Genomic DNA, 24,678 nt, shown 5'->3' on the forward strand with positions numbered 1-24,678 from the left:
AGGGCGTGGAGAAAAATCCTGTCCCCCGACCCAGACAGAGGGCTTTTCGTGGACGGTGGCCTCAATGAGAGTTAGCAAGTGGGGGATGCAGGCTGTGTGACCCGACAGGCCATCCCTGGGGCCCCCTCAGAAAAGCCCACCAAACCATCTCTGGGTGGTGGGCAGAGTCTGGACACCCTGCCCTGGGCCTTGCCCCACACCCTGGGGCCCCCCGTGGGTCTGTGATGAGCAGCATAGACTATGATCCTATGAGGGATCAAACCTGCTTTCATCTGTTTCTCTGTTTTACTGGGTTAAAATTCACATAATCTAACTGCCATTTCCAAACGTATGTTGTGGCCTTAGTACATTCACAGTATCATGCAACCACCACCCCATCTAGTTCCAGAACATTTCCATCCCCCCAAAAGGGAGCGCCTAGCCATGACCCCCCCTGCCCACAGCACTAGCCCCCACCGACCTACTCTCTGGGAGTTTCATGTAAAGGGAGGCAGGCATTCATTGTGACCTTTCCTGTGGGGCTTCCCTGCTTAGAATAACGTCCACAAGATTCATCCATGTTTAGAGGGATCAGTACATCCTTCTTTCTAAACTTCTTCATTGTGATAAAATACACATAATGTAAAATTTATGATCTCAATAATTTTTAAACGCACAGCTCAGAAGCATTAGGTGTATTCACGTTGTTGTGTGGACATCCCTCCATCCATCTCTCGGAATTTCTATCTTCTCAGACTGAATCTCTGCCCCAAGAGACACTGACCCCATCCCTCCCCCAGCCCTGTCCCCACTGTCCATTCTCTGTCCCCAGGAGACACCCCATCCCTCCCCCAGCCCTGTGCCCACCGTTCACTCTCTGTTATCCCCAGGAGACACTGACCCTGTCCCTCCCCCGGCCCTGTGACCACCATCCACTCTCTGTCCCCAGGAGACACTGACCCCATCCCTCCCCCAGCCCTATGACCACCGTCCACTCTCTGTCCCCAGGGGACACTGACCCCATCCCTCCCCCCTGTGACCACTCTCCACCCTCTCTGAACTCCAGGACCTTATAGGAGTAGAATCATACAGAATTTGTACTTTTTTTTTTTATGTCTGGCATATTTCACTCCATGTAGCGTCTTCCAGGCCCATCCGTGTTGTAGCAGGTGTCAGAATGTCCTGCCTTTTTGAGGCCAAAGAATATTCCACTGTGCATGTGCATCATATTTTGCTTGCCATTCCTCTGTGGTTGGGCATCTGGGTTGCTTCCACCTTTTGGCTCTTGTGAATGGTGCCGCTGTGGACGTTCTCACACAAGTATTTGTTTGAACACCTGTTTCCAGTTCTTTGGGGCTCGCATCTAGCAGTGGAATTGCAGATAGGACCTGGTTTTCATGCTGACCTGTCCCAACCACCTTTCCATCATAAACAAAATGTGTTAGGACAAGAATCCCACGCCCAGCAGAGGAACTAGGTCATCCCCTCCTAAGGGGCTTGCCCAACTTTCCAGATCTTGCTAATGTTGCCTACTTTTTGACCTTGAATGTTCAAGTTGCGATCCTGGCCTGGCCACCAGCACAGCCCAGGGAGAGAATGCTCCAGGCTGGTGACTTCCAGGGAGCTACGCCTGACCCTGGCTTCTCCTGAGGAGTCTCTGTTTGGGTCAGATGAATTGTTTCTGCCGCAGCAAGAGACTGTCTATTGAAATGTACCCTGGACACATTGTCACAGCCCATGTGCCTGTCATGCTTTGTGAAGGAGGGTGCCTGAAGCTCCAAGAAAGGCCTAGAGCTGTCGCCATGGTTATGTGGAGGGCCATCCAGCCCAGGAGTGCAGCTTTGGGGAAGAGCCTGTGACAGCCATGACTTGCCTGCAGGCAGTGGCTTCTGCAGGGCCCAGTCCCCCCAAGGCCTGTTGCTGGCAGAGAACCACCAAGAGGCCACCCCTGATGCATATGTGTGCGTGAAAGTGCATGTGCACAAACTCTCAGCATTTGAAACAGGTGGCGTCCCTACAGAGGAACCATCAAAGGACCTGAGTTGGCTGAGTCTGGAAGAGAAGACTCTGGGGCCAGGCTGGCTGAGTAGCATGTCATGTGGAACGCACCAGGGACACATACTACCTGCCACGTGGCCAACAGCAGGTGTGCAGAACCGTCGTAGCTGTTCAGAGGTAGAACAGAGCAGTGTCAAGAGGTGATGAGCCACCCCCCCATTGCAGGGAGTCAAGCAGGGTAGGCATTCTCTTGCCAGAATGTCATAGAAGGTTAGACCAGGTTACTGTGAGATCCCTGCCAGCTATGCCTCCCTGTTCTTGGGTGCCCAGATAAAGACTTTTGTCTTACATGTTACTGTCCGAGGTCTGGAACCATAGAGAAGAAGGACATCCAGCCACACCCGGGCCACCTGGTGGCTTCTGAGCAAATGATGAAAGCTGTGCCCTTGACTGTGTTTCAGGAGTCCACCCCCACTCTCCCAGGGAGGGGGCATCAGACCCACTGTGGGCTCAGTTGCCCAGAAAGACACACGAGTAATCATCGTGCCATTTATTAACCTCCTGCCGCGTGCCTGCGCCTTTCCTCAATCACGGCTGCTGCTGCCCACCCTCCAGTGACCTTGGAAGTCAGTGGGTAACACTTCACAGAGAACACTGAAGTGCAGGAAGGAAGGTCACATCAGGACCTAGCCCTGGGCCGCACGGGTTCCTGTGCCTGGAATCCGGGACCCTCGCCCACAGCCCCGTCTGTCCCACGGTGGAGATGTTACTGCCCAAAGCTGACCACAGACCTGGCCTGGGCTTGAGAGAAATTGGCAGACACGGAACCATCATTTGATGAAGTCTGTGGGGCAGATGGAATGATGATAGCACCTGGGTTATCAGGTCTGGACATTTCCACACGGGCGGTCGGGGTTAGTGTAGGGGGGGCCACTGCCTCCGAGAACTGACCCCTCCCAGACTGCACATTTGGCAGGGGTGAGGGAGCTCATGGCTCCCACTGGCCATCCCAACCCCAGCGGCAGCATGCGTAGCTCTCTAGCGGGTGCTGGGGTGAGGCCGGGCCCTGGCTAAACGGGCAGAAGGCATCTGAGGGGCATACGTGTCACTGGGCAGGCCAGCCAGCAGTTCATTAGCGCTCTTCCAAATTCCGTCAGACACGGCCTGGTGAGCCACAGAGATCTGGGTGGTGCGCCAGCACCCGGGCCAATTACCCACCGTAGGCGGCGGGGCGACGGTCTGGGCAGGCAGTCACGGCTGAGGCCGCCCCGTTGCAGATGCAGATGTAATTGAAGAAAAATGCAGTAGGAAGCGAGACTCAACGTAGACGGTTTCTGAATCAGTCAGGAGGTGGCTCTCCCCTCTTCACCCCCTCTTTTGAGCTTAAGGGTCGTCTGACAAAACCCTCCCATCCATTGTTGAATGTGTACAGTTACTCTGACCAGTTCTCTCCTGAGGATTCCCTTCCACTCCCCCTATTTGCACACAGCAGAAGTGTCTAGAAATGCAGGCACATGATCAAGATCAGAAAGCAGAGAACCTGGGACCATTTCTACACAGGACCTTACAGATATTTCAATCTTGTTTTTAAAAACACTTCTCAATACAGAGTTTGGGATTCTCAGGTTCCCATTCATTTTAATCAGATCTCCAGCCTCATTAGCATGGGGCACCCAGGAGAAGTCTACGTGAGAGAGGAAAAGGAGACCTTAGGCTCTCACTGTAGGCTGAATGTACCCCATCCATCTATCCACTCATCCAGCCATCCAGTTACCTATCCACTCATCCATCAACCAGCCATTCAGTCATCTACCGACTCATCCATCCAACCAACTATCTATCCATTTAACCATCTGCCCAACCATCCATCTACCCATCCACCCATCCATATGTACCCATCCATCTGCCCATGCACCCATCCATTCCTCTTGTCTGTCTAACCAACATTCATCAAAAGCCAAGTATTCAGGGAGCTAAGGATATAAAGGTAAATAAGATGAGCACAGTCTCTGACCTCATGTAGATTAAAACTTAAATGGTGAAAATAGCGAAGTTTGTACATAAATAAACTAGGGAATCCCACAGAGTGGTTAATGCTATGCACCAAATCAACAGTTTCATCATGTAGTCTCTTGGGCAGGTTGGAGCCAGCTAGCTTTATATAAGGGGCCAAGGGAAGTTTCTGTGACAAAGTGACTTTTGATTTAAAACCTGGCAGTTGGTGAGAAACAGCCGTCTTCAGAAAGCCCAGCATGTACAAAGGTCCTGAGGTGAAAAGAGAAGCTGCCATACAGAAACAGCAGTGGCCTGGAAGGGAGTAGAAAGGACGATGCCACAGAAGGACTTTTGCTCTGTGGAAGACGAGTGGATTTCTTCCCACTCACACCATGGGGATGCTAGATGGCTTTATGCAAAAGAGTGACATGATCCAGGTAACTTTGCAGGAGTTAAACAGACGGAAGGAAGAACGGAGACCAGTTGTGAGACCATTGCTATCTTCCTGGCCAGACGATGGTGATGGTGGCCAGATGATGGTGATGGTGGCGGTTCAGGCCAGTGGAGGGTTAGGGATAGACAGCTTCCAGGTGCAAGGTGTAGCAAGAAGGGCCAGGACCCGCCAAGGCACTGCACGTGGGGTGAGTGCAGAGTGAGGAGGACTCTCCACCTTCTTTGGGGTCTTACAGGGAAGAGCACCAGAGGTGCGTGGGCACTGGACCTGCTCCCTGTTGTCAGCAAATCCCTCGTGGAACCTCTCCCTACACATTCAAAGCTGCACTTGCAGCTTCGGACCTGCCTGGCAGGGCTGCGTTCAGAAACACCACGCGGGGAAAGCATCTAAGAATGTGATGGGCTGTCATTCCTCTTCCTTAGTGAGACCAGTTGAATGAGAAGGGTGGCAAATCGTGCCTGCTCTCCAGGCGAACGTCCACTAGCCATAGCTGCATGCTTTCACGGCTTTCTGACCTCATCATCCAATTTTATGCGTTGTTTTAAATTGGCAATTGGAAATATAGACACACCAATAAAAAATTCAAAATGTGCAGGTGCAGCATCAGAGCAGGTCCCCCTCTCATCCTTACCTCTCCCGGCCCCCACTCCTCCCCAGAGAAAACCCCCACTGCTGGTTTCCTGAGGATCTCCCCAGAGACAGACTCTGAATATGGAACTATATGTGCACATTATCTGAAGCCTTGTGAAGCCCTTGAAAAAAATTATTTTTGGTTCTTTCATCTGACTTTCCAGCTAACATGCTGCGTGACCTTGGACAACTCGCTGTCCCTCTCTGTGCGCCATTCCCTGATCCCTAGCCCTGTTTGCAAAGTAGAGATCATACTTCCAGCTCAGGCCACATCTGCGGTGGTGTTCCTGACAGGATGAATGGGAAAATGTATGCTTAGTGCTTGCAGCTTAGAGGCATGCGCTATATAAATCCAGAGGGATGCTGAATTGTGGACAGCGTGTGTGGGTAGCTGGCTTTCCTTTGAAACCCTAACTTTGTGTTCCAGAAGACTGCCTCAGCGTGTAGGTAGTAAGAACTGAATGACAAGAAACACTGATTTCCCCCACTCTCCCTCCATCATTATTTTATATTTCTATGTTTTTTATTATTCCTTAGACTTAAAAGAGAGGCATCAATCCCCAAAGTATGTTCACTTGCTGGATTCACAAGGAAGCATACTCTGGTTTTTTTTTTTTTTCCTCTCTGTTAATTTATGGCTAGGCCTAGTGATGAATAATGAAGCTCTCAAGGCAGCTCCTTTGGGATAAGGAATGAGGCAATTTTGTGATATCTTCCTCCCCCCCATATCTGTATTTTTATTTTTTTACAAGTATATATCAATTTGTAACTTTCTTGAGACCAAGAAGGAGAGAGGTGAATCTCTGGGCACAGGCAACATAAGAAGTCACAACAACAGCTCTTCCAGCTGGCTCTCCCAGCGGGACCATATGCACGCATATGGCAGCTGGAGCCAGGTCTCCAGTGGGATGAGTCACGGCCCCAGAAAGTGCATCCCAATGGTTTCCCCTAAAAAATGTTTTCCTCTGCCATCACCATCGCGATAAACAGCACATCCGGTGCCCACATGGGAGACCTGGGTCTGCTCCCCTCCCACGTGACCCATCACAAGGGTCCGGGACTCCTGCCCCTCTGCTCACCCTCTGCCGATCCTCTTGCTGCTTCCTGACATCAGCCCTCAGTGAAGTATCCACTTCCCCTGACTGCCCCAGGGCACCTGCCCCTCCTCCATTCTCAGGGTAAGAGTTTTCTTCCTTCCACAAGTTTTGAGACAGATACAACATCCATTACAGAGTAAAATAAGTTATTAATCTAACCAATGACACGAGGCTAGGAATGGAAAGAAACCTCATCTCCCACCCCTACCCAGCCTCCTCTATGCAACTCTGCTCGGTGGAGGGACCATTTTTTACTTGTCTTGCTTCATTTGCCTGAGGATTACCTTCCTACCTCTGTGATTACCCCTTATGTCTCTTTTTTCTTTTTTTTTATTGAGATATAATTAACATATGACTTTATATTAGTTTCTGGTATAGAACATAATGATTTGATATTTGTACAAATTGCAAAATGATCACCATGAGAAGTCTAGTTAACATCTGTCACCTCACATTGTTACAATTTTTGTCTTGCGATGAGAACTGTTCAGATGTGGTATCCCAGCAACTTTCAAATATATGACACAGGATTTTTAACTGTGGGCACCATGCTGTCCATTACATCCCTGGGATTTATTTATCTTATACCTGAGAGCTTATACCTCTTGACACCTTCACCAGTTTATCCACTCCCTCATCCCCACCTCCTAGCAACCACCAATCTTTGTATCTACGTTCTCTATATTTATGAGTTTTTTTCTCTTGTTTATTTATTCTGCTTTCTTCTACATTTAAGTGAAATCATACAGTATTTGTCATTCTCTACCTGACTTATTCACTTAATAGAATGCTTTCTAAGTTTATTCATGTTGCTGTAAATGGTGAGATTTTATTTCGTTTTATGACTGAATCATATTCCATTGTATATGTATAACACTTCTTCTTTATCCATTCATCTGTCAGTGGACACCTAGGTTGTTTCCATATCTTGGCTGTTGTCAATAATGCTGCATCGAACATTGGGTGCAGATATCTTTTTGAGTTAGTGTTTTCATTTATCTTTGGTTAATGCCAGGAGTACCATTGTTGTATCCTGTGGTAGCTCTATTTTTAGTTTCTTGAGGAGCCTCCATTCTGTTTTCTATAGTATACTGCTCTACATTCCCACCAACAGTGCCGATTCCAATTTCTTCATGTCCTTACCAATAGTAGTTATCTTGTGTTCTCGACAATAGCCATTCTAACTAGTTTTCTTGTTAGAAGTACCTCTAGCTAGATTATCTATTGTTAGATTAGTTAGATCATCTTTTATGTATTTTGACAGTAGCCATCCGGACTCGTTCAGGTGTGAGGTAGTATCTTTTGATTTGTTTTGCTTTGTTCTTCTGATGGTTACCTCCCTAACACTTTATTTCTAAATTTAACAACAGAAAGCATCATTAATTCTTTGCTGTGAAAGTCTTCTAGGTTCTGTCTATAGTTGGTTTTAAAAGTTAAAAACCAGTGGAAAGCATTAATCTTGATACTACAATTGTTTATATCATTTCCAAGTATAAGGCTAGGACGGCAGTTCCTCTTTATAAACCCATGAAAAGGAGCTTTCTAATAACCAGCACCCATTGGATTTTTTTATTCTTCTACTCCATCAGTTGTTCAAAGTAATGCCACAGTTTAGCTTAATATTAGGATCATGATTGTCGCATGAAGTTCTTATTTTTTTTTTCCTGGAGTTTCTGATTGCCTTTCTTTTTTTCTTGTGGAAGAGAAATTATTTCTCTAGTATGCTACTAAATATTTTCCTGTTTCTTCTATATCACTGGAACCCATCTCATTCTTACTGGAGCTCTCTGTCCTCCCATTTGGACGCCATCCCCCAGTTCCCAGTGTATAATTATCATTCTGAGATTTAGCTTCATTGAGCTACTTGGTAATTGAGGTATTTCTTTAGCCTTGTTCTACAAGGATATATACTCAAGTAACAACCTCAGTAAAAGGTACCTAGAATGTCAACTTCCATGTCTGAAAGGCTCTGGTTTTGAAATGTGCTCAGTGTTGTAGAATTCTAGATTCAAAATAGTTTTCCTTCTAATCTATGAAGGCACTGCTTCATTGTCATCTTGCTTCTGCTCATTCTGGTGAGAGGTTATGATGCTGTCGGATACTCACTGCATGTAGGTGATCCTTTGTTTACCTTTCCAAAACTTTGTAAGAACTTCATTGTATCTACTTTTCTTGAATATTCTGAAATGTCGTGATGATGGGTCTGGGTATAAGTCTCTTCTTTATTCATTGTGTTCACTATCCCAGGGGCTCCTTCAAAGTGAAGCAGCTTCGGCTTTAAGAATATGCTTTTATTATTCCCTTGAAAACACCCTCACTTCCTGTCTCAGTTCCATCTTTCGAGATTTCCTATCAGCCCATGTGAGTTCATCCCACCTGCCCCCATTCTTTCTCATGTTCTCTGCCTTTTTGCCTTTTTGCTCTGTATTCTGGGAGATTCACTCAAATTTCAACCTGTCTGTGTAAGTTATTATTTTGACAATCACATCATTATGTTCGAAGAGCCTTTCCTTTCAATGATGGGTAAGCTTCTAAAGCTGAGAAATGGTTTCTGGATATCTTTGGTCATAAGCAGGCAGCTGTGAATGGGCAGTTCTCTGCAAAGAGCTGCTCTCAAAGCAAAGTCCAAGCTGATTGCATGTTCCTTCAGGTCAAAGGCCAAAACAAGAGAAGCCCAGAGTCATGTTTCTGCCCCATTTATCCCAGAAACCCAATATCAGACTGATGCAGGTTCTTATTCAAATCACAGGACAAATTGTAGGATCCAAATTGAAACTTGAGGGGTTTGGGTGTTCTTGTTTTATGGTGAGTATGCACAGATGACCAGGTGATGAAACAATGGTGAAAGGAACAGCTCCTAGGGATGCCAGGGCCAGTTTTGAGTGGAGAAAATGGAGAATGCTGACTGGTGGAGTAATGGGTGAGGGGGATGCAGACAAGATCATTCACTCTGCCCCTGGTGTCATCTGAAAATCAAGATCTGTGATTCAGCCTCCATCATGGAGCATTGAGAATCAGGTTTAATAGATGATTTTGCAGACTCCTGGCACTTTGAGAATCAGGTTTAATAGATGGTCTTGCAGACTCCTGGCACTTTGTGGGTATACCCTGGTTCTGAGCCCCTCAGGACACAGAGGCAGCCGGCTTGGCTGGGTCAAGGGAGGGCTCCTCCTTCTCCAGGGCTTGGTCAATGAGGCATTAAGTGTACTCTGGCTTCACCACAACCATTGTTCCCTAGCACTTTCATGGTGTGAAGCAATTGACTAGGGGGCTTTGGACCTTGCTGGTGTTCCCACCCTGGAGTTAGAGCACATTCCTATAGCTGGAGGTCGGCTTAGACCCAATGAAACCACAGGGAGTTTCACAGATGGGAGGAGTCTCCTGGGGATCTAGCTCAAAACCCCTGCATAGGGAGCCCTAGATCTTCTGGGTTGGAGAAGGGGCTCTTTACTGGAGCTGCTGAGCCTAGCTGGTGGAGGCACCCCAGGACCACCTGGCTCTACGGCAAAAGCTGAAATTCTCAAAGGGCACTCACTCTCATTTTACCCTTTTTGGTGGAACTAGGCAGGAGACCCTGGTGCTTTTCTTTTTTCGGAGCCAATGACCCCTTCTTGGAGGCTGGGAGCAAAGTCCCTCACTACAAGGGAGGATCCTGGCTCAGAGCACCCTCAGACCACATTTAGTACATGCCCAGGTGGCGACTGGGTGTGTGGGTTGCTAGGAGTGCAGGCGGATGGGTGGGGATGGCAATGAAGCAGCAGAGGAGCACGAGGAGGCTGGCATTCCAGGCACACTCCAGGTTGGGACCAGCCGAGCCCCTGCGCAGCCCTCAGACTGACTCGTACCCCACCAGGAGAGCGCCGGCATTACCAGAGCTGCACATGGGTCTGCTGTCTCCCCAAATGCCCTAGCCACTTGCAGCCAAAGGACAGGTTTTACACGGCTCCATGAAACTTTCCATGATGCTACCTGCCAAAAGCAACCTCTGCCCTCATGCCCCCAACTCTGTGTCTGCCCTCCCTCATACCCTTGCTTATCTCCAACTTGGCTCGTAGCCTTTGCCAGGGTCCACAGTGTGAATATTCCCACCATGGCTGATTTCAAGTTGCCAGCAGGAGCCACTGCATGCAGAGCCAGGAGGAGATGAGCTGAGCCAGCCCCAGCCCCCTCCTCCTGCCTTCTCCCAACCCCACCGCACTGGCTCAGTCTACATGGGGCCAGTCCTCAAATATGTAATTAGGTGTACTAATCTGAAGTCCTCAGGACCAGCTTTGAGCCTGATGAGGCCCAAGCCTGTGAGTTCAGATGCCAGGGGCCCTGTCCCAGTTCTGACATGAGCCACCTGCATGGGCCTCAGTTTCCCCCACCTATAAAATGGCTATATCATCCCCAAGGTCTCCTGTGGTTACAGAATTATATACGTTCTGCTTAAAACCACCAAAACCACCAGCCTATGCTCACCTGTGAATGAACATACTTTCAAAAAAACTGTAGACCCTGAAATTCAGAGTTTAGGCTCAGGATCCCAACTAAGTGCCATGCCAAGGGGGTACTGTTTCAGGAGAATATGAGGAGGTCAGTTCTGGAAGTGTTCCCGAGGCTGTTAGTGGACTCTCAGGAGATGCTTATGCTGATTCCCCACCTCTGGCCAAAGACATGGTCTTCTGAGCCCTCCTCCTCCTCCAGAAAGCAGGAAGGCCTTTGGTGCCTGACTTGGGAGAAGCCAGAGGAAGAGGCGAGCAGATCCCCCAACTCAATGTTGCCTGGTTCAAGAGGGATGGACCCTTCCACCCCTTACTTCCTATGTCTGTCTCCTCCAGGGTAGAACAGAGCTGACTCTGACTTATCTCCTCTTCCTTGGCAGCTATCATGAACTTGGCAAGTGCTCAAGCCTCAGAGAATACAGGGTTGGGGAGTCATGGGTGAGGGGAGTGGATAGAGAATGGATAGACAGATAGATGGGTGGATGGGTGGTTGTTTGAGTGAACGGGTAGGTAAGTGAGTGGATGGATGGATGGATGGATGGATGGATGGATATGTAGATGGGTGGATGGGTGGTTGCCTGAGTGAATGAATAGGTAGGTGAGTGGGTGGATAGATGGGTGGATGATGGGAGGAAGAGAGGGAAGGGTAAGGAAGAGTAAGGCAGGCCAGGACTCTGACCTCCTCATGTGGATCATAGGCATTTCCAAAGCAGACACAGCCAGGTATTAGATGTCAGCCAGCAGCCTCTCCTGGCAGCCAGTCAGTCCCAAGTGCCATGAGCTCCCTTTGCCCTTCCTCTTCATTACACCTTCCCCCATCGCTGCAGCCAAGGCCATAGGCAGAAGCTCCCATATTTCTCACCTGGACTGGGCTCAGCCCTCTGACTCATCTCTCGGCTGCCAGTGGCTTCATCTCTTCACAGTCCTCCCAACCGAGTGACATTTCTGAAATACGAATTTCTCGTGCTCACCACCTGCCCTGGGCACAGAACAATCTAGGCCTTTGTACGTGGTGTACGAGCCTCCCCTCACTCCCACCTTCTGGGTCCAGGCCCCAGTGTTCGCCTGTCACTGTGACCACACTCTCATGCCCCTGCCCATGCTGGGTCATTTGCTAGCACACTGTGTCCCTGCATTCACCCCTGCCCCAGCCCCTGTCCTATGCCAGGTGCCCCCAGGCCCGCACCAGGCTTACCAGGGCACCAGCGCAGGAGCACTCAAGAAGACAGCAGTTCATGAACACTGGGTCTTGAAAGGCACCCCTGAACCCACAGCCCAGCCCCACAGCGAAATCCCACAGCAAGAGCCAGGCTGGAGGAGGAGCCCTGGACGGGAAGTCGGGAGGCCTGTCTGGGGCGCTGGTCTGGTTCCACCTGTGTCACCCTGTGAGCGGGCATGGACTGGAGACCATGGTAGAGAGCAGGCCACAATGCCCCAGAGAGCTTCCCGGGTCTGGGCTCTGGTGCCGCTGGCTCCTCTGGCTTTGAGATGTGGGCAGCCTCACGGCCTTGACCTCAGGCTCCTCATCCATCCTCATCCACCGAGGCAGTGCCCCTGCTTAGGGGTGCCATGATCACCGCACACAAAGCACCCATCAGGGCCCCGCACACAGTAGGTCTGCAGTGGCAGCTCTCTCCTTCCTCCTGGCTCTCCCCCTTGGACTCCACACCACAGCAGTTGATGTGGGCCATCTCTCGAGTCCTCCCTCCCCTGACTAGTCCCTGTGGCACCTGGGCACCCTCTGCTTGAGCTCCTGCCCCCGCAGGTGGCCAACACACTGAGCATCTACTGCATGCACAGCACTTTGCAGGGGCTCTTACTTCTGGACCTCATACCTCCTGTGAGGTGACTGTTGTCTCATTCAGAGATGGGGAAACTGAGGCCTGGTATGTCGTCGTACTCCATGACCCATTCCACATGTTCTTCTCAGCCCTACGAGCAGGGGAGTATTCATGACCTCCACTTTACAGAAGAAAAAGCTATACGGAGAAGGGAGGGTTGAGATTTGAACCCAGGCCAGGTGCTCTCAGCCTCTGTCTTACTGGGGTTCAAGGGACTCTCCTGATTTTGAGGGGTATTCTGACCACGTTTTACGTATTACATTCAGTGAGGGCCTGTTCTTCTTTTGCATCTTCAAGAATTATCCTTCTGGGGAGTGCTTGTTTAAGAGGTGTGAGGTCTCCTCCTGGGGTGGGAAGAATGTTCCGGAACTAGGTAGACAGGGTAGTAGCACAAAGCTATGAATGCACTAAATGCCACTGAAGCGTTCACTTGAAAATGGTTAATTTTATGTATGTCAATTGCAACTCAGGTTCTTAAAAAAGGAAATAACACACCTTTCCCTAAAGGTCTATTTGGTCTGAGAAGCAGGCCACAGGCAGCTGGGGGCAGCAGCACAGTGCAGGGGGACAGGGACAGAAGGGAAGGCCAGGCGCCCATAGGTCGGCACGGACGTGGCCCATCTGGGGCTTCAGGGAGGTGCAGCTTAGAGAAACCTGCGCCTGCACTCCCTGCCACCCTGGGAGGTGGTCACGGCAGCTCCAGGACCCCTGGGTGCACTGCTGGGTGGCTGCCAGCCAGCACGCAGGTCTCTGCCCCTCGTGGTATGTGCTGACTCCAGCCCGACTCCACTACTCAAGGTCAAGGTGGAGGCTGGCGCGGCGGCCAGAAGCCTGGCATGGCAGATGGTGCCATCATGTCCCCAGGTTCCTGGCCTGTAGTTGGCCTGCAGAGGAGGGATGAGCAGGGGCCCGGGGACGAGCTGGGGTGGGCAGAGCTCTGTTCTGGAGCAGGGCCCAGAGGCAGGGGAAGTGAGCTCCAGAGGTTGGCGGCGGGCTTGTGTAGCCAGGATTCTGCTGGAGGTCGGTAGCCTTTCTCACCCCGTGCTTTAAAAGTGTGGCTTCTTTCTGTGTATGAATCTCTTTTCAAATTTTTTTTTGCCAAATGTCCAGGCCTCTTGTGTAGGAAGGTGGGGATCCCTTGGCAGCACCACCTCGGGGCATGGCTGGGATCAAGGACAGGCGTGCGAGTTGTGTACTGAGAAAGGGCTGGGCTCTTTGGCTTCCACTTTCCACACAGTGTCACCACTCATGAAATGCACACATGCCTTACCTCTTCCTACCTCTTCCCATCTGAGCATTTAGAGCTGCTTGTTCTTGACGGGGACATGTGGCCTCCTGGAAGGACCGTGTGGAGGCACTCGCCATGCACCGGGGGTTGGGACGTGCCTGTCTCCTGCCCCGGTCTACACCTCCCAGGAAGGAGACCGTATGACGTAATGAGTAAGACTGTCTCAGAAAACCAGGGCGTGGGTCTTTGACCACATGTGGCTTCAGGCTCCTGGACTTGCCACATTTCAGGGGTGATGGGTAAATACCCTGGGAGAGGGGGCATGGGTACCAAGAAGGAGGAGCAGGGACAGGACTTCACGCCTCTCTTCTCAAGCATTCATTCAGAAACTATGTGTCAAGTGTTGGAAGATTCTGTTGTGAGTGATTGGCATGTCTGGTAGGCTCCCAAAGATGCCCTGGAACCCGTGAGCATCAGCTTATATGGTTAAAAAAAAAAAAAAGTGGGGAAACCTTTGCAGACATGATTAAGTTACAGATCTCAGGATAGGGAGATTATCGTGGCTCAACCAGGTGGGCCCTCCCTGCCAGCCCAGCTGTCCTTACAAGAGAGGCAAAGGGAGGGAGTGGGGGGGCGGTGGTGATCGTGGAGGCAGAGAAGGTACTCCTGTACCTGTGCCCCAGAGGCCGGGAGAGGCTGGGAGGAGCCTCCCAAGGGCCCCTGGAGGGAGTGCCTGCCATTGCTTTGATTTGGGTCCAGGGACAACGGGTATCGGACTTCTGGCCCTGGGACTGTGAGAAAATCATTCTGTTGTCTGGAGCCGCCCTGTGTGTGGTTGTTCGCGCCGGCCGCCCCCCCACCCGCCAACCCACCCCTGCAGCACATATGCGTGGATGAGCAGGAAAACACACCACGGATGGAGGGTGACAGGTGACTGTTTCGATGGCAGATGCAGAAACGTGGGGGCAGACTGGTGGGGAGGGCAGGATGCTGCGTCGAGTGGACCCCACTAAGATTCACCAAGGATGGGGAGCTAAGGCATGATGCAGGGGCACTGCGGTGGAGGGTCAGGACCAAGCCTGAGGCCGCCTCGTTCCCTCATCTTCTGACACCCGGCCTTGCCTCCTCTGTTGTGTCTGCCTGGAATTCTGTGTTCTCACCTGTGCTGCGACCCCCGACCCCTGACCCTTAGGCCAGGTGAGGCTGCCAAGCCCCTGGACTGACCCCGCCTTCGGGCAAAGGCACGTCCTCCCATCTTTCTGAGACTTGAGAGCTCTCCTTTTCTCCTTCCTCCTCCACCCTCTGCCTCTCCAGACCAATGCCCCCGTGCCGGACAAGGGCTCCTCGCTTCCTCCTGCCCACCTCTTGCCCTCTCCTTGCACTGTCAGGGGCTTTCTAGAAAACCGTTGGTGCCCATGTGACCATCCTGAGACCTTCAGAGGACGCAGCAGTGTGTGAAGTACATCTCTCACCATCCTGCTGCCCAGAAGCGGCCTCTCCTGGGGCTGGGTGTGCCCACCAGCCCTCTTGCAATGCCCTGGTGACCTTTCCTGTGAATGTGAGGCCACAGTGGACACCCCACACCACCCACCCCACAAGTGTGGTCCTGCCTCCCCACTTGCCACGTGGTGTCCAGGCCCCCATCAGTGTACGGGGATGACATCCTCCTCCCTCCTTCCTTTTCCCCGGAAGGCCGATACCTCGGCCATCCCCTGACACCTCACGGTGCCCTTGAGGGCGTCCTACCTTCGGCTGGGGTCCTGCAGCCATAGTTGCTGGGCCAAATGCTCTCACTCATTCATTCGCCCTTGGGGAGGTTTGGGCTCACACCGTCCCAAGGTCATTGAGCTGTTTCCCGTTTCTGCCACACAGAAAAGTGACTGCACCCCCTTACCCCCCACCGCCCGTGGGGCAGTGTTGCCATATCCAGGAGCACGCCCTGTACGGGTCAGCCCAACCATGCCCAGAATCTGTTTTTATAAATCAGGGTGATGTTGGGCCGTCAGCACCGGCACCCTGCAGCCAGCAGAGCCCTGCGTGCACAGGACACCGAGAGGGGGTTCTGTAGGAAATCCAAGAACCCGGAGACACACACCAAGGAAGGATGGGTTTTCTTAAGGGGCACGGGTCTGCCCTTCCTGCCCCCACCCTGGGTCATGGTGTTAGGGACTACTTCTTAAGCCAAAAATGTCTATACCGGCAGGGATAGAAGGATCCTGGAAATGCCTTCAATGCTCCCAGGTAATGACCTCATCTCCCGGGAGAGGCCGGTGGGGCCGCAGTGGAGCCTGACACATCGTAGCCCGGCCTGGCTGCCAGCAGGTGCGGCCCCAGCACGGTTGAGGGATGGACGTGCAGCGTGAGCCCCTCTCGGCCCTCGTGGAGATAACTCCCCAGGGTCCGAATTTCATCTTTATCCGATTAGTTTCTGCCCCGAGAATCTGACGGACTCTAACCTTGCAAGATGAGGCTCCTGCCAGCCCTGCTGGATTTGTCAGCGTCGCGCGTTGGATTTGAGCCGGGCCTTACACACAGTGTGCCCTGACTCCTCCACAGCGAACTGGGAAGGCAGAGAAACGCCTCCACGCCGAAGTTTTTTACTTGGGGCTTTCCGGGATCAAAGTCTGCCGAGAGGGGAGGCTGCCAGCATGAGGGTGCCCACAGGGCATAGGCTGAGCCCCTGGCATCTCCAGGAGAGTAAAACCAAAATGCCCCTGAGCAGCTGACACCACCGCCCGGTTCCCTTCCACTCGGGGCACCTGCAGGCGGAGCCCCAGCCTGTCGGTGGGAGTTGCACGGGGTCTCGTTATTGACCAGGCTTTGTTCCTCCACACCCCGGAGAGCGCACGAACATTCCCGCTGCCGTACCTGTCTGCTCGGCCCGTGGTACCCATGCCAACGGGGGCTTCCGCCCTCAGCAGCGCCACCGGGGCAGTGCCTGGGATGTGATGAGTCACCCCCTCATCAGCGAGGTTTGATGAAGACACCCCCAGCCTGCATTACAAGCCTGGTCTGTCTCACTGTCTCACAGGGGGCTGGGCAGGATGGAGGGACTTAGGTGGTGTGGTCGCCAAATAACAGCCCCCCTGGGAGATGCCCACATCCGAATCCCAGGATATGAACAGGATGCATGCCCAAGGGGATTTAGGTTTGCACAGGGCACCTTGCAGGGAATCAGCTGACCTCAAGATTGTAAAACGCTCCTAGCACATTGGGTGGGCCCAACAGGATCACAAGGGCCCTCGTTAGGATGAAGGAAGGTTGGGAGCAGGGGAAGGGAAGATGTGATAAAGGACCAGGGGTCAGAGCGATGGAGGAGGGACCATGAGCCAAGGAATGCAGGCCGGGCCCGGAAACCTGGAAGGGCAAGGAACAGGTGCTCCCCCTTCACACCCAGGGCCTCCCTACAACAGCCTGAGTTAGCCCGAAAGGCTAAAACCCTTGGTGCACAGCGGGAGCAAGTACACCGTGGAAGCCACCAGGCTCATATTCAGTTGCTGCCACAGCAAAAGCCAATACGGGGCATTTGTGGGCTTTACACGTGCTGAGACTTGGGGACGTGAGAACAGACGCTGGGACAGGCAGTTTTCACACCCAGGGCCTCCCTACAACAGCCTGAGTTAGCCCGAAAGGCTAAAACCCTTGGTGCACAGCGGGAGCAAGTACACCGTGGAAGCCACCAGGCTCATATTCAGTTGCTGCCACAGCAAAAGCCAATACGGGGCATTTGTGAGCTTTACACGTGCTGAGACTTGGGGACGTGAGAATAGACGCTGGGACAGGCAGTTTTCATCAGGGTCAGCCTTGAGTGCATCACCCCCCCCCGTGCCCTTCCCCCAGGGTCGGGAGTGACAGCCCACTCCCCAGATGGAGAAGCTAAGAAGGGTAAGGGTTTGCTGCCATCAGAGCAGCCCAGAGCCCATTGCATGTCCAGGACACAGAGGGCAGTGCTGGCCCCCTGAGACTGAACCCACATGGCGCCAGGAGCAAGGTCTCCCTTGGCCAGCTTGAGGTCAGGGTGATGCCCTGCCTGCCCTTTGCTCAGGCAGGGGCCCCTCCTCCTGGCTGCCCTGCTGGGGGAGTCGGCCACAACAGGCCACGGTGCTGGCCACCCCGGGAATCTCTCACGGCCCCGGTCTGTGAGACATTCTCTGTGGACAGGGCCCCCCACACCTGCACAGAGGTTTGTGCAGACGGAGCTCCGGGCCTCAGCGTTACAACAGTGTCTAATGAGTGCCCAGGGTGCCCTGCACGTGACCACACTGGACAGCTTGGACAACGCAGATTTGTCCCCTCCTGACCCTGGAGGCCTTGGGGGAGGGTCCTTCCCTTGTCCCTGGGCTGTGGCCACGTCCCTCCAGCTTCTGCCTCTGGCTTTTCGTCATATTTTCTCCTCTTCTCTCTCTCCTCTTCTGTCTCTTATAAGGACACCTATCATTGGACTTAGGGCCCCCTCCCCAGATCCAGGGTGACCTGTCCTCAATCCTTCCCTTAACTACATCTAAAAGACCTATTTCCAAAGAAATTACATTCCACGTTCAGAGTGGACATGCATCTGGGGGAAGGCTGTCCAGCCATGGCTCCCTGATGCGTGTGTCTTCATTCAGGCACCAGAGCACCCAGGGCTGAGACCGGCCAACTGCTCCTGCTCATGCTTCCAGCCTCTTCACCTGCAGGCCTCAAGCTAAGGCCTAAACCACAAGGCTCTGGTGCAGGGTGGTGGGGGTGTGGCCGGCTGGGCACACCCTGGTCCCTGTGGATGCAGAAATGGATCTCCTGCACATTGTCAGGCAGAGGTCAGTGCCTGCGGGAGGGGTACCTGGGGCACCTGCTCTGATACGCACAAGACAGCAGGGTGGGGTGGCAGGCAGCGGTGGACCTGATACCCGCCACAGAGAGAAGCTCTGGGGCCAGGCCTGGGCTCTGACAGGGGTCTCACCGAGGTCACCAGCAGAAGAAATCTGTGTGCCCACCAGGGGCCAGCACCACTCCAGGCAGCAGCAGGGGTGCATGGCCAGCAGGACAGACAGCACCCTGCCCTCTCAAGGCTCCAGTTCCAGTGGGGGGGGGCGGGGGGTGCTCCAGGGACGTGTGGAAAAACAAGGACATCATCTCAGTTGCTCATTGATGCTGTGGGATGAACAGAACCAGCTCATGGCCTGGGGCAGGTGGCTGGAACAGGTGGGGAGGCGGTATCCCATCCAAACTCCCTCTTTGCTCCAGGAATAAGGCTCTGTCCCGCTTCTCCCCAGGCACAAGGGTTGTTAGATGAGTTTGTGCAAAGACAGGAGGTGGGCCTCAGGCTCCAAGTGTGGTTGGGCATGGAGGAGCTGCTCCGGGCTGTGTGCATTTCAAAAGTGGGCGCTGAGGCCCAGGAGGAGCCCCAAGTCCTCCCTCCATGAGCAAGAGACAGGCGTGGCTCCTCGCAGGCAAAGGCAGGACTCTGCAGCCAAGCACCTCAACTGGACTCCCAGCTGTGCCCTGTGTCAGCTGTGTGACCTTAGCTAGACATTGAACCTCCCTGAGCTCACCTGTAAAGTGGGGAAGAAGACAGTGCCTCCCTCCTAAGTTTGTTATGTGAGACACAGGTTGGCTGTGGGCTTCACACGGCACCTGGCATGTTGTGAACATGGGACCATTGTGTGATCTACGCTCGCGCTGATCAGTGTGTGCCGGCACCTGCTGCTGGACTGCCACGGTGTTCTTCTCAGTAATGGGATGTTGCTCAGACATCGTAAGATCCTCAGGCTGATGAGAGTCAGCGTTTGGGCATTTGGGGGAAAACTGGAGAGTAAATGGGGAACAGAAGCCAGGCTGGTTATCTGAAGACAGGAAGGGAAGGAGGGAGGAAAACAAATACAGATGTAGCCTGGCCTTATAGGCAGGCACCTGGAACAGATTGTGGCTGGAAAAGGATTGGTTCAGGGCCGGCTGGAAAGCAGCGAACCATCGCCAGAGACGCGAGGAGCAGTTCGGTAGCCCCAGCACAAAGGAGGACAAGACGACTGGCTGGGGTGGCCGGCCATGTGCTGCAACTCCAGGTTTAATGAAGAGTAATGAGGAAAGCAGTGGGGGAACCAGGAAATCCCAAACAACAGGGAAAGTTGAGGGAAGACACCGGGAAGCCCCTGCAAACACAGACCATCTGCAGCCTGGCGGCCGGGCCGATTTACGTCTCAGGAGGATTCGCCAGCGTGCAGCTCCGACAGCTCTATCCAGATGCCGTGGGAAATGGCCCTGATAACTCAGGCGGAGGCGTGGCAGGGAGCAGATGGAGGGGGCCGTCCTGCACACAAGAGGGACACACAGCTGGGGACAAGCACCTGCACCATAAGACAGCGTCTTCCTTGGGGAGCAGCTCACGGGCAGAAGTGAGTGCAAGCAACAGCGACTTACAGGGCCTGAGTCGGGTGTTTGCGAGGGTAGGAGGGCCCAGCTCGGGCCAGCCCTGATGGTCGGAGGGCACGTGGGGCTGGATGGAAGCCACATGGACTCCCGTGGCCATGCAGCAGTCCCATGGGAAGCAGCCAACATCCTTGGACTTGGAGGGGCGGGAAAGCTCGGTGGCCCTTGCTGATTTCAAGAGGAGGACGCATGCCGCTCCACTGGACCAGCTGGACTGCACACATTTCTGTCACTTCTCCAGAACCAAAACCCCATCACCTGGTGACTTTGACCATAGAGGCCGCATGATGCATCAGAAGATGCAGAGCCCTGGCCCTGCCATCGCCCTGGTCAGGGACAGGCCTCAGCTTTCCCTTCTGTTGATCAAAGGAGCTGGTCCACACCATGGCAACGTTCCTACCTGTCTTAACATCCTTTACTTCAGCTGGAGCTCCCAAAATTTACCCCCTCTGCTGTGTCTGTCTGTCCCTCCCCACATGGTACACTAGCTTTGCTGCAGGACTTAGGAGTAGCTGGGGTGCTTCTGGAGTCCTTGCATGGTTGACAGCACACCAGTCTTGGCTAGAGTCAACAAAACCACTGATATTTAGAGTTCACTTTCCAGACTGAGTCGATTTGAGATGAGGAGCTTTAATCAAATCTTTCCCAGGAAATAGAAGCTGGTATGGGGCCCCAGGTCTGTGTCACCAGAGCTCCTGAGTCCTTGTGGCTTAATGAGCAGTCCTCGGAGAAGACAGGGTCTGGATGAGCCTTTCCCAACCCAGAACAGAGCTTGAAGGCCACTTGATTTATAGGAAAGTCTTAGCGCCTAGATTGTGGTCATCTGCCCGTGTCTTCTCATTTATAACCTCCTCACCTTCCCTGCACCTGCCTCTGGCTGTCCATTAGGAAGCTTCTGGCTGCAAAGAACAGAAACCCACTCACAGTGGCAGAGGCGGAGGCAGCAAGCCTGAAGGAGGGCACGTCTAGGGTCCGCTCCATGGCTCAGCGGTGGCTCCACAAGCCACTTGGCCTCTCCCCCACGGCTGCAAGACAGTGGCCACAGCTCCAGGTACCATGCCCTCAGAACTCAATAGGGGAAGGAGAGACCCTAGGAAGCCCCCTCCCCCCGTCTAAATCTCTCCCACAAGTAAAATCTTTCCCAGAGGGCCCTGGAGACTTACCTTCGAGTCTCCTGGGCCTAACCCATGTCCTGTGACCACCCATAACTGCAGGGGAGGCTGAGAAAGCAAGTCTCTGAGTATTCCTGCCTCTGCAGTGGGAGGTGATGGGAAGCACCAGGAGCTGGGTGTGTGACAGGGACCCAGCTCTCCCAGAAGTGGTGGCTGCTGAAGTGGGCTTTGACAGATGAATAGGAGTTTGGCATATAGCACGCATCCAGAGTGTGTTCCAGGTCGAAGTACCGTCTGAGCCCAAGAGCAGCACCCCTCTGCCGTGCCCCGGAAGACCACCTCATCTGGCAGATGGCCCCTCAGTGGAAATGGGAATTGGAAAGTATGGCACTTACCTAACTAAACACACTGTTTGGTGACACACATGTTCCTGCACTGACTCTTCGATGCTGGGCCTCCTTACCTTTGGCTCTGCTAGAAAGGAGGGGCGTGTTTCTTTGTGTTTCAGGAAGGATTCTCCCTGCAATCTTTCTGAATCTTTCTAGGGCATCTGGTAGATGACCTCATTTCTAAAAAGTGTTTTCCTTGGGTCTTTTCTGAAGCTCAGATGTTGTGTCAAACTAGGTACCCGTGTGCAGCAATGCAAGTATTGCTTGTGTAGGAGGATTAAGACATTTCCTCGCTTTTATGATACGCAGTTGCAGGGGAGTTATTTTGAGGCACTCACATAACACATATTAGTGTCAAGTGTCTTTAGAACACCAGGAACGTGACTTTAGAACCTGTGGCCCAAGGACCAAACCCGGCCCACTGCCTCTTGGCGTCAATAAAGTTTTATTGGAACACAGCCCCACGCATTCATTTACATACTGTAAACGTAATGGCTGCGGCAGAGCCACAAGTAACGCAGAGTAAGGAGCTGCAGCAGGACCCACATAGCCCACAAAGCTTGAAATATTTACTCTCTGGCCCTTTACAGAAAGAGTTTGATAACCCCTGATCTAAAATGTTTGCAGAGCCCCTTTTGAAGGACTTCACCAGGTGCCCCACATGAAAATGTGTCTACTTCGTGCTCTGAGCAACTTTCAGAACTGCCCATTTGGTGAAGGCGACCTCTTGTACAGCATTAGCACCAAGAACAGAAACTATATTCTATGGGAAAAGGCTGGCGATCAAGGGGTGGGCAGTCACAATGGCCAGACCCTACCCTCCAGCTGGGGCCTGGCCAGGGTTTCTCATGACCTCTCACCTTAGAGGGCGGTGCCATCGGTGGGCTAGGTGGTCTCTGTGGGGTTTCAGGGTGAGCCCCCAAGGCCTGTACCCAGCCGCATCCGGCCCCCTCTCCAAAGCCAGGAGCACCAGGTGATGCCTGCGTGCAGTCTGGCTCTCACCAAAGGACACAGCTTCCAGTGTTACAGCTTGAACCACAGCTGCCGCTCCCCGAGAGACTGGGGAACGGTCTGCCCCACTACCCACTCAGCGTGGTCTTCCTGGGTGAGTTTCAAGACCAACAGATGGGGGAGGCCTAGCCTCTCGCTGCTATTACTGCAGGAAGAAAAGTCACAGACAGCCCCTTTCCACACTCCTAGCAAAATGTCAAGCAGTTATACTGTTCCTCTGATTTTTTGCTTTTTTTTTTTTTTTTTTTTAAAGAAGATTCAGTTCAGTGGATGCCTGGGTAGCTCAGTGGTTGAGCATCTGCCTTTCGCTCAGGGTGTGATCCCGGGGTCCTGGAATCGAGTCCCACATTGGGCTCCCCACAGGGAGCCTGCTTCTCCCTCTGCCTGTATCTCTGCTTCTCTTTGTGTGTGTCTCATGAATAAGTAAATAAAATCTTTTTTAAAAAAGAGAGATATTCAGTTCAGGATCAAAGGCAAAGGTTTACAAGTTGGACCTGCCACTGGCTGAGCCATGTGGCCCTGGGCAGACCTTCCCCACAGGCTTCATAGACTGTCCAACATGAATGACCCCTGGAGGGCCAGGAGGATGGCAGGGGGAAGCCATGGGAGAAGATTTCATGGTGCTGTGGGTGCCGTGCCTTTCTGCACCCCGTGACCCTTCTTCCCATCTTGCCCAGGTCCAGCCCAGTTTTAAAACTTGAGAGGCCCCCTGTGTCCTGTGCAGCCCATCTGCATCGCAGATCATATGTGAGAGTCCCTGGTTCAGGCTTCATCCTGAATCAGTAAGCATCAGTCAAGAACCTACTGGAATGTTCCAATTTTCCATCTTACAGACAGGAAAACCCAAGCCCAGTGTGGGTGAGTCCTGTCCAAGTCCCACTTCCAACTCTGGCCAGAGCCAACACTACGAAGTGGGCCTTCTCCAGCTAAAAGCTCTGTGGGCAGACCAGGGCCTGCTCTGGAGACGCTCAGATGCTACTGGGAGACTCAGACAGTAAGCAAATGTGCAAAACAAATCATAAATTCAAATACAGTGAGGAACTGGAAGAAAATAAAGCAGAAGAAAGGGCTGAGAATTGGGACATGGAGGGCATCTCTGAGCAGCAGCAGAGGCCCCTCTGCATCAGTGAGCTCAGGGACTGGCTCATGCAGACCTGCAGCAGCATCCTGGGAGAGCCCAGGCAGTGCAAGGGCACTGTGGTAGCTGAGGTTGGCCTGCTGGAGGAAGAGAAGAGAGCCCTGTGGCTGGAACAAGTCGAATGAGGAGATGGGGCTTGGGTCAGCTCACAGAGGGTCTCAGCCATGGTGGGCAGCTTGGATTTTCATCCCCAGTTCTAATGGGAAGCTGTTGTATTTTGACTGGCAAATGTGATCCGATTTAATATTTTTATAATAAAGGGTGAATTCAGGAGAGACTCTTCAGCAAGCTTTTGTGGTCCTCAGATGAAAAGTGACGGGGCCTCCGAAGTGGGGGAGGCTGTGGATAGATGTGTGGATGCTGGTGGACTCCAGCTGAGGGCACTTGCAGGCCGGCTGGGGAGAGGATGGAGGGTGCCAGGATGATGCCTCCCTTTGGGGCTGGCCCCTTGGTGTTCCGCGCCCCGTTGGCACAAGTACCGAGGTTTTCTCCTCTGTTCCTGGAGCTGGGAACACCGTTTCCTACGGTGCCTTGAGGGCCCCTCCTGTGACCCTCCTTGAGCCGTGGCTCACAATGGGAGCACCCCAGGGGCTCCTGCTAACTCCGAAAGCAGAGCAGGGTGCCCGGGCGTTGGTCCCTCGTGGGCCTCCCTTCTGCTTACAGCTCTGGCGTCAGGTCCAGGTGCACAGGAGACCGAGCAGACAGTACTTCCTGCTTTGCCCACACAGGCACGTCCTGCTGTACATAAGTGCAGGTGCAGGACGTTCCGTCAAGTGGCAGGAAACGCTGGGGCACCTGACTGGTGTCACCAGGGGGTGCTTTTTCTGGGGCCGCACTGCAGATGCTCGGTGTCCACGTTACTTATTCACAGTGGCAGCCGAGTCTTCCAACCCCGCCGCGCCCTGCGCCAGGGACCT

General features: G+C 53.0%; 1 protein-coding gene across 5 annotated transcripts in view; it reads left to right on the forward strand.

Moving 5' to 3' along the window:
- Positions 1-24,678, forward strand: part of SHANK2 (SH3 and multiple ankyrin repeat domains 2) — a 512,111-nt gene that overhangs the window by 326,140 nt on the left and 161,293 nt on the right. The gene's annotated exons all lie outside the window — the stretch shown is intronic.

The sequence above is a fragment of the Nyctereutes procyonoides genome, unplaced genomic scaffold (assembly GCF_905146905.1).
Source record: "Nyctereutes procyonoides isolate TBG_1078 unplaced genomic scaffold, NYPRO_anot_genome, whole genome shotgun sequence".
NCBI classification, from domain to species: domain Eukaryota; kingdom Metazoa; phylum Chordata; class Mammalia; order Carnivora; family Canidae; genus Nyctereutes; species Nyctereutes procyonoides.